Raw genomic sequence first — 16,164 nt, 5'->3', positions numbered from 1 at the left:
ACAAACATGGCTTTTACGCTGGAGGCTGAGTCTAAAAAGCTCTGAGTGCTTTGTAGCATTGCAAGCTTCAAGGATGAATTCTTCTAGTTCACACATAAGCGTATTTAGGGACAGATATACATTCCCTAGTGACTTTCTGGCATGTTGATGCCTCTCAGGCTGCAGTGTGGTTGCAATTACACAGCAGATAATTTCTTGCGTATGGGAACTCTGACAAATGCAGGTTTTGGCTGACTCAGAATCACAGAATCATTAAGGCTGGGAAAGACCTCCAAGATCATCTAGTTCAACTGTCCCCCTACCACTTACACTATTAACCAAACAATATCCCTGAGTACTTCATCCAATCTTTCCCTGAACAGCCCAAGGGACGGTGACTCCACCACCTCGCTGGGTAGCCTGTTCCAATGCTTAACCACTCTTTCTGATAAGAAATTTCTCCTAATTTCTAACCTGAACCTCCTCTGGCACAACTTGCAGCCATTCCCTCTTTTCCTATTGCTCCTTGTCTGTGAGAAGAGGCTGACCCCCAGCTCACCACAACCTCTTTTCCGGTAGTTGTAGAGAGCAATATGGTCTCCCCTGACCCTCCTCTTTCCCAGGCTAAACAGTCCTTGTTCCCTCAGCCGCTCCTTATAAGACCTGTGTTCCAGACACTTCACTGGCTTTGTTGCCCTTGTCTGGACATGCTCCAGGGCCTTGATGTCTTTCTTCTAGTGAGGGACCCCAAACTGAATACGGTATCCAAAGTGCGGCTGCACCAGACAAGTACAGGGGGATAATCATCTGCCTGGTCCTGCTGGCTGTGCTATTCCTGATACAAACCAGGATGTTGTTGGCCTTTTTGGCCACCTGGGCACACTGCTGGCTCATGTTCAGGCAAATGTCAACAAACACCCCAAGGTCCTTTTCCTCATCTTCATGAGTCCAGGATCTGGGAGTACATTGGGTGTTTGCAACTTCTTGATATTAGGATATGCCTTTTATTTTTTTATTTTTTTCTTTATTTCTTTACTAACAGGATCTCATCAACTCCCTCTGAAAACAAGAAGACCCTACTAATATTAATAGAAAGAATATGTAAGATCTTAAACTGCTTTATCTTGAGACACAACCAATCTCAAAAGCCCCTGTGCTTGGAAGTTAATAATGGCAGCAGAGTAATAACATTTATTAGGAAATGATACATCTAGAGGTAAAAAAGCTTTCTAGAAGTATAATGCATATTTTTTCTATTATGAAAGTACAAGCTTTTGCCTACATTAATGCATTTCACGTTAAAAAAATCCCCTCATCTCTGTGATTCTCTGTGCATACAAGGCAATAATTTTCAAATGTAAATATTATGTTCATTGAACATACAAAAAGCATCAAAAGCAGATTCTTAAAACTGGAGTTACATCTGTGCTTAAATTACCTTTTGTTCATGCTAAAAGAAAGGAATTTTAATGAAGTATGTGCCATTGTGAATAAATACATGCCAATGTGATTTCAAGTACCATTGAGGTTTCTCCATTGGTCAGGTACATGTTTTCAGGATTTTTGGACTGGTCATAAAATATATTTAGAAAAATTTGCAATTATGCTAAAAAGTCAATTATTTACACATGAATCTATTTCTGACTATATATGTCAGCTTGGATTTTTTTTTTTCCTAGAGCAAATCTTCCTTGAACTTTTCATTTAATCCTTTGGAAGAAGGTACTTTCAGATGAGAATCTATTCAGGAATAAGTACTATACTTTGAATTCATGCCTGGATTTTTATTATTTTTTTTTATTTTTAAATTTGCACATCTTCTGTTTAGAACACAGAACACTAAGGAATGAACGTCTAATATTTTTAAATTCTGTCTTTATTGGGTGTGGTGTGACAATTAAGAAATCTACATACAATATAATTTTCTTCCTAAAACCTAAACTAGGTTTGCAAGAGTTTGGAGGTAAAATTCAAACTCACCAACAACCTTGCAAAGAGTTACTGTTATAGTCATTCAAGGATATTTTCGCTGGCTACCAGGTCTGGTAAAATGTCTCTAAACGTCGCATTGCAGTGGTGTGCAGAAAACGGCATATATTAGCTGTCAGCTGTCTCTGGTTTATGTCAGGTCAAACAGAGGTATAAGTTGAAAACTAGCTTTTCTCACCTTAACATTACATCTTAACATGTTAGAGAGGGTGCTGTTTCAACAAAAGAAATGTAAGAAGCCTTTGGACTGCCTGTGCAAGGCTTTCTAAGCTGTTTGCTTTCTCTTAGCCTGCTTGCAAGCTAAAACTTAAAAGGCTGATGTAAAAGTCCTGATCAAAGTTCCTTGTCTCCGCTGGAGGAGATGTGGGATTTCACATAACCACACCCTACAGCTTTGATGAAGGAAGGATCTTACATAGGCTGTTAACATACGGGTTAATTTTACCCCCACTGAGCAACAGGGTGGATGAAATAGCTTAAAAGTTATTTTTCCTCTTAAGCTGGTGACAAGAGTATCATGCTGGCATGAGAAAAGAAACAGAAAGGGAAGAGAAACAACCTGGAGTGATGAAAGAGTAATGGCATGAAGGGAATTAGCAGTGAGAAGTAACACCATTTGATTTGATGCTTTCAAAGAAAAAGTCAGAGAAAAAATAAAAGCAGTATGAAAATAAAGGCACAAAATAATAAAAAAAAGTGTAGTTTGCATAAGTTTTGGTCACTGAAAGAATGCAAAATTTGTAAGAATATAACCTGTTTGTGAATCATATTGCAATCTCCACATCTAGTACAGGATATACTGTAGTGGGTAGGGAATCCTGTTATAAAATAGGAATCAGATTAACATGGCTACTATGATATGTGTACATATGTTATAGTCCTAGAATAGATATACTAGCTAATAATCATCTAGTGTGACCAGTGGGACACAGAAACTCGAAGTGGATTCTTTCACTCAAAATAAATAAATAAATAAGTTCTACTTTCACTCTCAACTGAAGAATAACACTACCAAAATTTTTCTCCTTGTTTCCCTAAGGAATAAAGAAGTTTTCAACCTTTGTGAAAAATCCCGTCCCTTAGTTGTCAAGGTGCACATATTTGGAAATATCACTTAGAGATATGTATTTAGGTGTTTATTGTATCCAAGAATCCAATTGGATCCTGAAATGACCTAATTCTATTGAATTATTTGCATGCACAGATTCACTAAGCAATTCAGGTTACCTGAAATGAATGTAAGGGACGTCAGAACTTCTCTTTTCCAATTTCATGCTCAAAGCAGGGTCATCTGTGCAGTCAGACGAGGTTGCTGAGGGCTTTTATCCAGTTCTGTCCCCATCTCCAAAGATGGAGACTGAACAGCCTCTCTGGATAGTCTGCTTCAATGCCTGACTGTCTTCAGGGGGAAAGGCTTCTTGTACGCCAAGTCTGAACATCTCCTTTTCAATTTATGACACCCGTCTATTGTTTTCCCACTATGAAATTCAGTAAAGACCCTGTCTACATCTTCTCACTCAGAAAGCTGTGTTTCCACTACCTCTCTGCATTCACTGTTAGATTCAGAAATATGTACTCAGAGCATTAGACACCGAGAGACATCTGTTTCATGATGAGTTTGACAGAGCAAAAGAACTCATTTCTGGTCATGTTACTCCTTTTATGATCGAGTAATAGAGATAGTGGACAAGGAAAGGATGGTGGATATCATCTTCCTGGACTTGTGCACAGCCTTCAACACTGTCCAACATAACATCCTTGTCTCTAAATTGGAGAGACATGGATTTGACAGATGGACCACTTGGTGCATAAGAAGCTGGTTGGATGGTCATACTGAAAGAGTTGTAGTCAACAGCTAGATGTTAATGTGGAGGTCTGTGATGAGTGGTGTTCCTCAGGGGGTCAGTACAGGGACCAGCACTGTTCAATATCTTTCTTGGTGACATGAACAGTGACATAGAGTGCACCCTCAGCAAGTCTCTTGGGCCCCAACCTTGGCCTTGAATTGCTCATTTTTTATAGTTAGACTGGCAGAAAACTGTAACTGCTGCTTAAAGAAACCGTCTCAGCAGCACAGCCTCACAAAACTGCAACATTTGTAAGCAACGAAGTATAATAAAAGAAAATCTGCAAATCCCTGGTTAGATGGACCATATATTCCCATAATAAAAACAGTCATATGCAATGACAAGTACTATAAATACAAACAGTATAATTATAAATTTATTTAGCATGTTGGTATATAATGATTACACAGTGAAAACTTTCCTTACCTCCTTTAAAATATAACTACTAAAATTAAGGTATGAAGAAAAATAATTATGAAAATTAATAATTCATTAAAATCTATATATTTTAAAATAACTATATTACCAAACAAGTTGTCTCAAATTAGAGAGGTTTTTGTTTTGCAACATTAATGGTCTTAAATTGTTCTCAGTGAAATCTCAGAATTAAGTTTTTGAGAAACCTTGCCAAAAGTGTATCCCTCACTTATTCCTGTGCCCTTTTCCTGCGACCATATTGACACTTGTCCACTGTTAAGATTAAGACACAAGAAAGCCTAACAATATAAAAGAATCAATAAATACAATGGATGTAGTCTCAGAAGGATTCTGCTTCCAATATTGAGAATAATACACTTTGTACATGTAAGAACTGTAAAAAATGAGAATTTACCGCTACAAGTATAAAACTCTGAATATCAAACAACTAAACATCTCTCTGAGAATTTCCAAGTCCATAACTAAGAGCTGCTAAGGTATTTCAACTCTTTAAATAGTTCACAATCATAATTTGTTAATAGACCCTTGTTCAGGTTGGGGATGCTCTTTTAAATGTATATTCTTGTCACGGTTCAGCCCTGGCCAGTAACTAATCACTATGCAGCTGCTTCCTGACTCCCTTCCATCAGGATGGGGAAGAGAAAAACAGAAGACAAAAAGTGAGAAAAAATCATGGTTTGAGAGAAAACCAGTTTAATAGGACGCACAGAAAAAGGAAGGTGATGGTGATGATGATAACAAATACATACACAGAGCAAGCGATGAACAGCACAATTTCTCACAACCCATGACTGATGCTACACAAGACACTCAGCTGTCATGCAAGACCCCCAAGCTGCTTAGCCTCTCAACCCACACGCAAAGCAAAGCAAGGACTTCATTCCCCACTTCCCATGGACAGGAAGGTGTTCAGCCATCTCCAGGAAAACAGAGCTCCATTGTGAGTAGTGGTTACTTGGGAAGACCAACACCATTACTCCCAGCTGCTACTGACTAAGCCTCTTAGCCCACTCCCAGTTATAAACAACATGTTATCATATAGTATGGAATATCTCTTTGGTCAGTTTGCCTCAGCTGTTCCAGCTGTGTCCCTTCCCAGCTTCTTGGGCATCCTCTGCCTTCTCATTGGCAGGGCAGTGTGAGAAGCAGAAAAGATCTTGACCACCTGGCAACAACTAAAACGATCAGCATGTTACCAACATTGTTCTCATCCTAAATCCAAAACACAGTGCTAGACCAGCTCCCAGAAAGCAAGCTAACTCTACCCCTCCTGAAACCAGCATAACTCTCAAAATTGAGCTATGGTGTATAACTGGCATATCTTCCCAACAATCTTCACATTCACATTCTGAGACTTTTCCACCAGGAAGACTGATGCTTTCTCTGCAATTCATTACTTCAGTGAGACTCTGGTAAGGTGACTGCTGCGTAACAGAAACTGTCTCCTACAGTTTGGGCCACTTTTGCTAATATTTAATGGACAACTTTTAACTGTATGTAATTTCAAACCTTTCAGTAAATGCATGTGCTTGCTTCTCCTTTAAGAATGTGCAAAATGCTTTGCTTAATGAGAATTTATACAACCCCTTTTGGACTATTTGTTTACATCTTAGTTTGCCATAGAACATTCCTTATTATCAACTTTGTTTCACTCTAGAATTGGTGTCGTCTATCTTCCTGGGGAACGAATAGTCGTTCCTGAAAAATAGCTGCTGTTTATTAGCATTTATTGTTTCAAACAAAATTAGAGGGGGATCTGAAGCTGATGGATATATTTGTATAGCATTTGTGCATTTTTGTGTGAGATCTGACAGCTAACTAGTTACCTAATAGAACCCAGTACTATTCTGTAGTCCATAACTGTTGAAAAAGAGCCATTATGTTCTATCATGTGAGAAATTTGTGTACTTAAGGACAGTTTCCAAGGCAGCTTTCACACAAAAGTCATTAGCCAGCAAGTCCCCAACCATGGATTTCCATGATAGAATGTAACAGTTCCGAAGAAACTGTTATGGTCTATTGGGCCAATAATTTGCATTTTAAGTAGGGCCTAAATATGTTTTTCTCTGACAGATTGGAGCTGTTATGGTTTACTGGGTCAATAATGTATTTTGTAAATACTCCCTAAATAGGAATTTACATAATTTGTGTATTTAAAAGTCTGTAATTGAGTATCTACACAACAGACCTTAATGACTCCTTTAGAACTAGTATGATCTATTTTCATGTTGCTTAAAAAAAGAGAGACAAAAGAGTAAATTATAATATTAATGAATGCCACAGATATGAAAATGTTGAAACATTGAATTCATTAAAGACTTCTGTTTTTCAAGGTCCTTTTTTGCTATGTTCTCATTGATTTACTGCACTCTCATATCACAGTATGTTAATTAACTCTCATTCTCTACTTTTTATTGGATGGAAACCACATTGTTTGGTCAATGAAAGGCCAAAGAAACACCTGAAGAAAAACTTTTGTCCAACAGAACCATTTTAGTTATTATTAAATAACAAATTAGTTACTGTTCTGATTAATTATTAAATATTTAATCATAGGTAGTTTTAAAATAGTTTCAGGAGTAACCAGCAGGGCACTCATGCCTTAATAGGTCTCATCTAACTTTTACCTTCTTGAGAATATGTCTTCTAATCCATGTTATTTTTAAAAATACCTCTGCAGTCAGAGAAGTGAGTACAGGCATCCTAGAAGGTAGCTGACACTGCCTGTCTTGGTCTTACCCTTTGGAGTCAATGACTCATAGTGAGGACATACACATAACTTCCTCTCACACTGGCTGTAGAAGGAATCCAACTGGTACCTTTAGCTGGAAGCAGTTAGCTGAGATTAATCCCGTCCTTACTGAAATCCATCAGGCAAATCTAAGCCCTCGTCTTTTATGCTTTAGCTCAAGAAGCAAACAGGCAACTGGCAAAGGGAATTTCAGATTTTCTTTATATGCTATTGCTTGCAAATTCCTCATGGCCATATTTCAAGTATCATGAAAACTCTGACATACTACTTTCTTTCTATATGTTAATCAAAATCCTTATACATAATGTTATTTGACATATTTTCTGCAACATCTTTAAAGTATTTCTACTGCTTAGCTTTGTTGCATACAGGAAAAAAGTATATATTTAACATTCAATTTCATTCAAAGATTGAAACAGTATCAAAAGTAATTGCTACTTCAAATTGTCACATTCTCTGTTCAAGCATTTGCAAACAGTTCAGTAAGAACACTCAAGATATGAGCTGTTGTAGGTTAGTGACAAGTGTCATGTGGGCTCCTTGGATTTAGAACTGCAACAAAAAGAGTTTCAATTCAAATTCAACTGAAGTATGAAATTCAAAATGAACAGTTATTTGTAAATCAGCTGAGCAGTTCAGCATCAGATTTTTAGCAGATGTACAAGCAGTGCAGCTTCAAAGTAAGTATTCATGGTATTAATAATACCCATGAAAGATAAACTCATTCTCCATGAAGAAGGTCAGTGCAGGCTCTAATTAAGCCTTCAATATGAGATTAAGCAAATCTTAAATAAGGTATAAATCTTGTTTTGGGTTTCTGTACAGAGAAAAATTCACCTTCAAAACTGGAAAATGTATCCATAAAAGAATGCGGTTGAATCTGCGTTGTGTAAAATTACCATTGAATATTTGTGTAATGAGGCTTTTTCCATGCTTTTTCCAGAGTCACCATCACTGAAACATTGGTACAAACCCTTCCCACCTCTGATTCCTGTGTTTCCGTGAGCAAAAAGGACAAATGCATTTCAGTCATTCCTACTGTGCAGAATGGAAAAGTAATTACAGGTTCACACCCCTGTATTTTTTGTCCATTTTATGCACAAAAAATGTTATATCATTAAACTACTGTCAACTAGCAATAACAATTATGCAATGAAAAATTGCATTAGGACATGCCTGTGCCACTGAAGAAATGAAGTTCAGAGCAGTATTTTCTAGATTTTATCAAATATTGTTCCTAGATTGGCAGAAAGGAACTAAACCATGTTTTACACAACTGTCCAATTAGAACTTTTCTAGAGTGATAATCATTCATGAAATATAAAGGGAGGCTAATGCTGAGCTTGGCAAATCTGTCATTGGTTGTAATAGATATGGGCAGCTCTATCACTGTTACAGAGATATGTGACTTTTGTTTCCTTCAGATTTTCTGTGAGCATGTGCAGTGATGTGTCATCTTACATGTCATGATTATATGCTTGAAAAGCTTGGGAGATAAAGTTTAAACTCAGATTAACAAATACTGATGTTGAGGGTATGCTAAAAAGAGAAAGCTGATTGAAAATTGTTCTAGTTAGAGAAACTGGATTTATAGATAATGCAAAAATGCATGATTCCTTAGTGCTTTTAGAGTTTACCACTATACCAGCCATCCTGTGAGGAAGCATTACTTCTTCTGCTCAAATTATCCAAACAGTAGAACTGTGTGGAACATTTTGCATGTTAAATGAAAATTTTGGATGTCAAACAAAAGAAAGTAAGAGGAATTGTGACATTGTGCAATTTTTGCTGTGAATAATTTAAATTAAATATAGGGTTTAGTTTATTTTTGAGAAATGTGAAGGGACTAAGCAATCTGACTTTTAAGGGACACATTTATTCACGTCCACCCTTGTGCAAATGGAAGTTTTAAGCAGTGTGCATTTTATCACACCCGTCAACCTCTGTTTACTCTTTTACGTTTTATTTTATGGAAGCAATCTTCCTTAGATGTCCCTAGAATCTGAAGTATTGTATTATGGAGATTGTCATTTCTCTTGATTCTTTTGTCCCACCTTCTACCAGTGGGAGGTGATATTTTCAGAGATTGCAGGGTTTTTTCCATGTTGAGGTATCTGGATCTTCTGTTATGACTTTGAATGCTATAATAATGATGAAAACATCTTACTCCTCCCATCATGTGAATCTGTCTCCACTGCAGTGGACTTGTTTAAAAATACACAGATCAGAGAGATACATCTAAATTAAAGGAAAACATTTGGAAACTTGTCAAAGTCTCTGCACATCTGGAATATGGAAGGTCTAATATCTGCTTTATATAAAAGCTAAAAGAATGTTAAGCAACATGTCACTTAAATGCTAGGAAGAGATGCAGCGAAATTATGGGTTAAATTTCATCTTGTTGGGTAAAGATTTTGTGTATAAATCCTCTCCTGGTTAAAATACTTCATAGAACATTCCCCTGAATGTTCTATGTACTACTTCCCTCTGAAGTAGTATTCCTGACCCTAGCAAATAGGCCATGAGTAAAACTGAACTCAGAGAAAAAAGTTTTCTTGCTTTATTTTGCAGCATTGCTGCCATCTCACTTTCAGTAAAGCTCCTCTCTATTTTAAAAGAGAAAGAGAAGATATAAACCACTCTTACTTTTCTTAGAATAATGGTATAGTGTGGCCAAAAAAGTATTTGCAGAAGTTTTGTTACTTTTTATGTAACCATCTGTATTTTTATGGTAGGGATACTTTAGGGAATGGAACATGAAAAGAGAAGTGATATTACTAAATATATTTATATTTAAGTTAGCAAAGAAGAGCAACCAAACCTGAAGACTAGTGTGCTGCAAAAATATCTAAAGGAGAGGAATTATTCACTTAACTCGTTTAACAAAAAGACTCCTTTGGCACCTCTCACATGTGAGTATAGCTTCTCTCAGTTCTGTATTCCCCATAGTCCCATACAGCTTTCCCAGAAACCCTTATGCTGTTCTTCAGCACCGTATGCTGTAAAATAATTTATATTAAAAGACAGATTGCATAACTAAAATCCTTCCAACACATCAATGCATGGGGCATTTTGGAGATGTACTTAAGGTAGCAAAACATCCATTACTTGAAAATAATTGCACCAAACATGATATTCTTTAACTCACCAAGAATTAATACTGAGTTTCTGAAGTCTCAACCTCTATCAGTCACCATACTGTTTTATGTTGTTCCTCAAAGGCTGGGAATTTGCCATAAACATCAGTGCTTCCTTTGATGTCTTAAACTACGTGGCATCAATCTCAGAAATTTACATACAGCTAGCCAAAAAAAACCCAGATGAATAACTTGCTGTATTTCAGAAGAACAGTAGATGGGAATAAGGGGTTAGGGAGGGAAATAACTGTGAATGAAAGTAATTGAATGGACAATTAGAGTCCTGTATATCATATTTTAACTTATTGTCATCTTGCAGTTTAAAGTTGGAAGTTGTTCTTGTGGCTTGAGTCCCTACCTTTTCATCACACCATTTGATGTATCTCATTTTTGTCTTTTAGCAAGGGTTAACATATTCTGTAATGTTGCACTGTATATCAATTTTATGTTTGGTCTAACTCTACTGAAGTCAGTGATATTACACAGGTGTGATTTTTGGCTTATTATCAGTGTCTAATCATAACAAAATTGTTCCCCTACATTCTTCATTTTGATCATTCTGGAATGGGAAAACTTTGTCCCACATGGCTGAAGTATCACAGTGGCACTATTGTTAGCTGTTATTTTCAATTAATTTTAAAATACCAGTCAAATGAATACTTCAGCTGTGGATTATTCTTCCAGACATTGTTTTCTTCAGATAATTCATGACAGCTCTATGGAAAAATAATGTGAGCTTCTGACTTTGCAATGTTGTGTCAAAATATCTAGCTCCTAGCTCAGATGCATTTGTAGAGGAAAGGATTTTCAAACTTAGAAACATCAGATCCAGGCTTTTACTTTGGAACGATACTTCATCTTCTTATTTTGTGGAAATAACTTCTCCACTGTTATTAAGATAGCCTTTTCCACAAAGCAGCTAAATGGTGGCAGGAAGAAATTGCATATTTATTGTTCCTCACTGTTTCCCTTTATAAGTACAGCTTATGAGTTACAGAAAAGTTATTCAACTTCCAGGCTTAGAAATGTATTTAAATTCAGTCAGGAATAGAAAAAAGCATGTCATATCTTTTATGCATACTGTCTCCTTGTATGCCTTGTCCTTGGCAAAAGAGTCACAATCTAACAAAAAGGGAAAAAAATTCCTAACCAGAAAAAGACCAACCAGGACACTCTTGCTTTTAGAAAGTAGAAATATGATTCAAAGAGTGGAGTAATGGTATATACTCACAAGCATTTTTGATTATTTCATCATGAAAATAGTGACTAAAAAAATTCCTATTTCCTCACAAATTAAGCTTCCCTGCATGACTTTCTTATCTGTTTCCCTTCAGTCATATTTACATCTTTTTTAACTTCCGTGAGTACCTTTATATTATAATTCACAGAATCACACAGAATCACAAGGTTGGAAGACACCTTTGAAGATCATCAAGTCCAACCATTCCCATCCTATGCTAAACCATATCCCTAATTCACTAAAGTAATTAATTATTTTTTAATGCACCATTTTTTCTGGTGTTAAAAAACATGGAGAAAAATCCTACCAAGTAAGAAGAGATCATAGTGTTGGTGATGGATAAAAATAAATGCATTTTCAAGATCATTCTATCACTTCTTAGACTGATTCAAGGGTGAAGTTTTTCAAAGCTCTCTAGGAATACAAAGAGATGTTTTAGCAAACCCCAAGTAGTTCCTAGCATATTTTGAATTGAATACAACTTGCACATCTCTGTCTTGAAAAACTACTGGTTGTCTATCTGTGTTTTTAGACACCATGAAATTTGGAAAATAATAGTCATCATTTTGTAGTAATGAATTCCTAATGATTCAAAGCTACAACTGCAGCTCAAGTAGATATATTTGGGCTAGCTTTTCAATGTAGTCTGACTTTCAGGCTGTTGTGCAAAACTATATTTAGAGTACTTTGAAACTAATACATTTATACTACCCAAAAGCTGCATCACACATCTGATTTGCCATATGAACATAAATTCTAAAAACTTTATGGATGTACTTAAAGAACTTCCCTGATAAAGGATGTTTTCCAGAACACAGCCTACTTATTTCTGGCTTATATTAAGAACTCACAGCAAGTATGATCCAAAATATCTCATTGTACATATGTTCCTGATACGTTTGTATTTCATTTCATAAGGCACAGACTTTTGGATAAATACGCTGGGGTCAGTTATCAAAAGCGGATAAATGTGCAGTCTCCTTGAATAGCTTTTTTGTTTTAACCCCAGCCAGCAACTGAGCCTCACACAGCTGCTCACTCATTTTCCCCCAGAGGGATGAGGGAGAGAGTTGGAAAAGTAAAAATGAGAAAACACATAGTTTGTGATAAAGACAATTTCATAGGTAAAGAAAAAGCCGTGCACACAAGCAAAGCAAATCAACGAATTCATTCCCCGCCTCCCATGGGCAGGCAGGTGTTCAGCCATCTCCAGGAAAGCAGCGCTCCATCATGCCTAGCAGTGACTTGGAAAGACATGCACCATTGCTCCAAACATCACCTCTTCTTCTTCTGCCAGCTTTATATGCTGAGCATCACATCATACGGTGTGGAATAAACCTTTGGTCATTTTGGGCCAGCTATCCCAACTGTGTCCTCTCGTAACTCCTTCTGCACTCCCAACCTACTGGCTGCTGGGGTGGTGTGAGTAGCAGCAAAGGCCTTGGCTCTGTATAAGCACTGCTCAGCAACAACAAACACATCACTGTATCATCAACACTCTTTCCAGCATAATTCCAAAACATAGCCCCATACTTCCTACTATGAAGACAACGGACTGTATCACCGCCCAAATGAGCAAAACAGTAAATTTTTTTTATATATATTTATGCACACAAAGTATTTCTCAAAGGAGTTGATAGAGAATGCTATTAAATAAGAATCTTCTGGTATTTCTGGTTCTCATTATGAAGTTATTTTATAATTTTCATCGAACAAATGACTGGCATGGTTATGACCCAAACAATGAGAAATTAAGAGAGGTATTTAAATACCAGGCTTTGTTACATTTTCTCAATAATATCTAGGCTTACTTTAATACTGCTGCATTTAGTTTATCAAGTTCTTCTGGAACCTCCAGTCCCTTAAGGAATGGAGCCTAAGACACAGTCTTTTTACTGCTCAGTTTTCACTAAAACACAATCAATCAGAAGGTACTTCCTGAAAGAGAGGAGCAGTTTATCTTGACCTCTAAGTGACTAAAGAAATCCCTATGCACTATCAAAGGTTGTCACAAAACTGACATTGACAAATAATGCAGTGCCAGCTCCAAAATGCGCTATGCCTTCAACTGCATATATTTGCATCAATTTTATTGTTGTGCACACATTGCAATATGCATGTATGGTGAAGTTTATGCTGGAAAATGTGCTTTTCTGTGTACAGTACAAATTCTCAGCAAAAAGCCATACTCTGTACATCTCTATTCCTTGTACTTTAGCCTCTCTTTTTGATCTTGACCCTCAAGGAAATACTAAAATGGTAATTTCAGGCCATGTATTCTTTAGTTTACCCAAACTAACACTTCATGGGTTTTGTTGCAAGTATTCCTTCAAGCACCAGTGAAAGACCATGCTTCAGTCCTGTAACCAGTACATAGAAAAAACATCCCATGCCGGAATGTACAACGTAAGGGAGAACAGAAAGACAAATGAAAATAAAGTAGTAGAAATTGAGGCCTATGAGTGAGAATCTTTTAATGAAATGATATAGATTTTATTATACAGGTAAACTAATAGACTCTATAGGTCTGAGATGGAAGCAAAATGTCAGAACAACACAGTAATAGAATTATTAGACTACGAATATAAATGAGCTTTTGTGAAGGAAGTAATCATTGGTGTTTCAATGCCCAGCTCACCACTTGTGGGTTTTGATAAGCATTTTTATATGAAACAAAAGGATAGGAAAAAATAATTATTTCAAGTTTATTCTGTCCCTTTTTACTTATCCAGCCTTGCTTCTTTCCCCCATCTCTTTTTAGCAACTTAAACTATTCATATATTCTACTTTACTATTCCCTTCTATTAGCCATTCTTATACAGACTGAACATTGTTCAAAATTATCCTTTAATATGGGAATGCTCAGTCACCTCAGCAGTTCTGAGGCTGCATTTTTTCTCTTTTTCTTTCTATCTCTGTATTTCTCTTGAAAGGAAAATATTCATATCAGTCTTCAGTAGAATATATGACTTACAAATCATGTAGGGAGGGGTTTTATTGTTTGTATTTCAATGATTTTATGAATCTCTTGTACTTTTAATAAAATGTTCCATTAAAATTGGAAGGAAAACCCTCAAATGTTTCACTGACATCTAAGTAAAGACAGCCTTACAAAATATCTTTATCATCTTTGGTGTGTATATTTAGTCACCGTAATGCAGTTTATAACCAGTTTTGTTTTCTGGATTATATTTTATATTTTCCATAGTCAATTTCAGTGTCTTTTCTCTATTTTGCTTCTTCAGTCACTGGTTTGGGGTTTTCTTTTGTCATCTTCCACTTTCTCTTACTCTCTTTATAAGGAATTTTAATAACAAGAGGAACATCTTAAAAATGTTGTGGCAGAGCAATGTAGTGATTGCTAGATATGGATTTCCATAAAGGTTGCACTCCAAACGGAATGAAATTTCTCCTAAGTGAGAAAGACCTGTACAATAGCAAGGACTAAACTTTATTTATATCCAGACTGTTAAAAATCATGACTGACTGGTAAAAAGATCCCACAGCTTTGTTCTCAATTTTAATATACCATGGTGACCTTTTATGTTGTTGCGATGCTAGAACTCTCTATTGAATGGCAAATAAGTTAGTCACTTCAGTGTTACATAAAATGTAACTTTTAAAATGGTTTTTAGTGATGAAAGTTATGGGCACTACAACTGACAACCCACAAAGCAATATCATCAGGAAAGTACCTCTTCTGCTTGACCACAAACATTTACTTGGTTTTATTATTAGAGTTCATACTTCTAAAATTCAGGAAGTGCATTACCACATATAAAATTTTAAAATAACCATCACCTTATCACAGATTACCTTTAGTGCTCAACTCCTGCAAGAAAAGTGTTTAAATTTTTGTTTAATATCATAAAAAAGGCTGAGTCTTTATAACCAAATCTCACCAGCTAGCTCTGTGCTAGCTAGCAATACATCATAGGAATGATGTTGTTCTGATAATGTATTACACTAATATATCATCAGTGTGACAATACTCTATGATGGATGAGTAATACATCTTCCAGACAAAGATGTCAAATATAGACCTTCTTGGAAAAGGAACAACTTCCATGCTTGTGTATTTGTCTAAGTCTATTATCTTAAAATTTTATAAAATGTGCTTAAAATTCCGCTCAAATTATTCATTTGGGCAGCCAACACATTCCCACATAGACAGGGAGGTTTGTCACAGCTCTGAGAACTGTTGATTCGACAGAGCTTTTCTTCACATTCAGTGTGAAAGATGATGGAAAGTAACTCCCTTTACATGCAACATATGGTGTTGCATAAGGCAATAAATGTCATCCTATAGAAGCTCATTACAAGATTAGAAAATGCACTCACTCTTTAGGCAGTCTGTAATTTCTAATTGTAAGGTAATGCAGCTTTCCTTCTCCTTCTCCTTCCTTCTCCATGCAGTTTTCCATTTCCAACTAACTCTAGCAACTCAACTTTCTCTTTATGAAAATAATTGAAGCCATGCTTTTATTTGAGAAACTAGACATTGAAGCAATTTTACCTTTGGCTTGTCTCTTCTGTTAATTTTCATTGGGAGAAATATGATGCAACTGAGAAGATTTATTTTCTTCCATAGCTTTTATAGCGTAATTCCTGTATATGTAATTTCTAGAATACCTTAACTGCAAGTCTCTTGAAAATTTTATCTTTTTTTTTTCTTCAACATCAGTACAGAATGAGGGGTATGTACAAATGAAAGATGTACAAGTACATCAGGAAATATGCTGCCAGTAGGTTTTAAACAGACAAGCTGATTGATAGCAAACC

The sequence above is a fragment of the Gallinula chloropus genome (genome assembly GCF_964237585.1).
Source record: "Gallinula chloropus genome assembly, chromosome: 2".
Classification (NCBI taxonomy): domain Eukaryota; kingdom Metazoa; phylum Chordata; class Aves; order Gruiformes; family Rallidae; genus Gallinula; species Gallinula chloropus.
The sequence above is the reverse complement of the archived record's forward strand: the minus strand, read 5'-3'. Positions refer to the sequence as shown.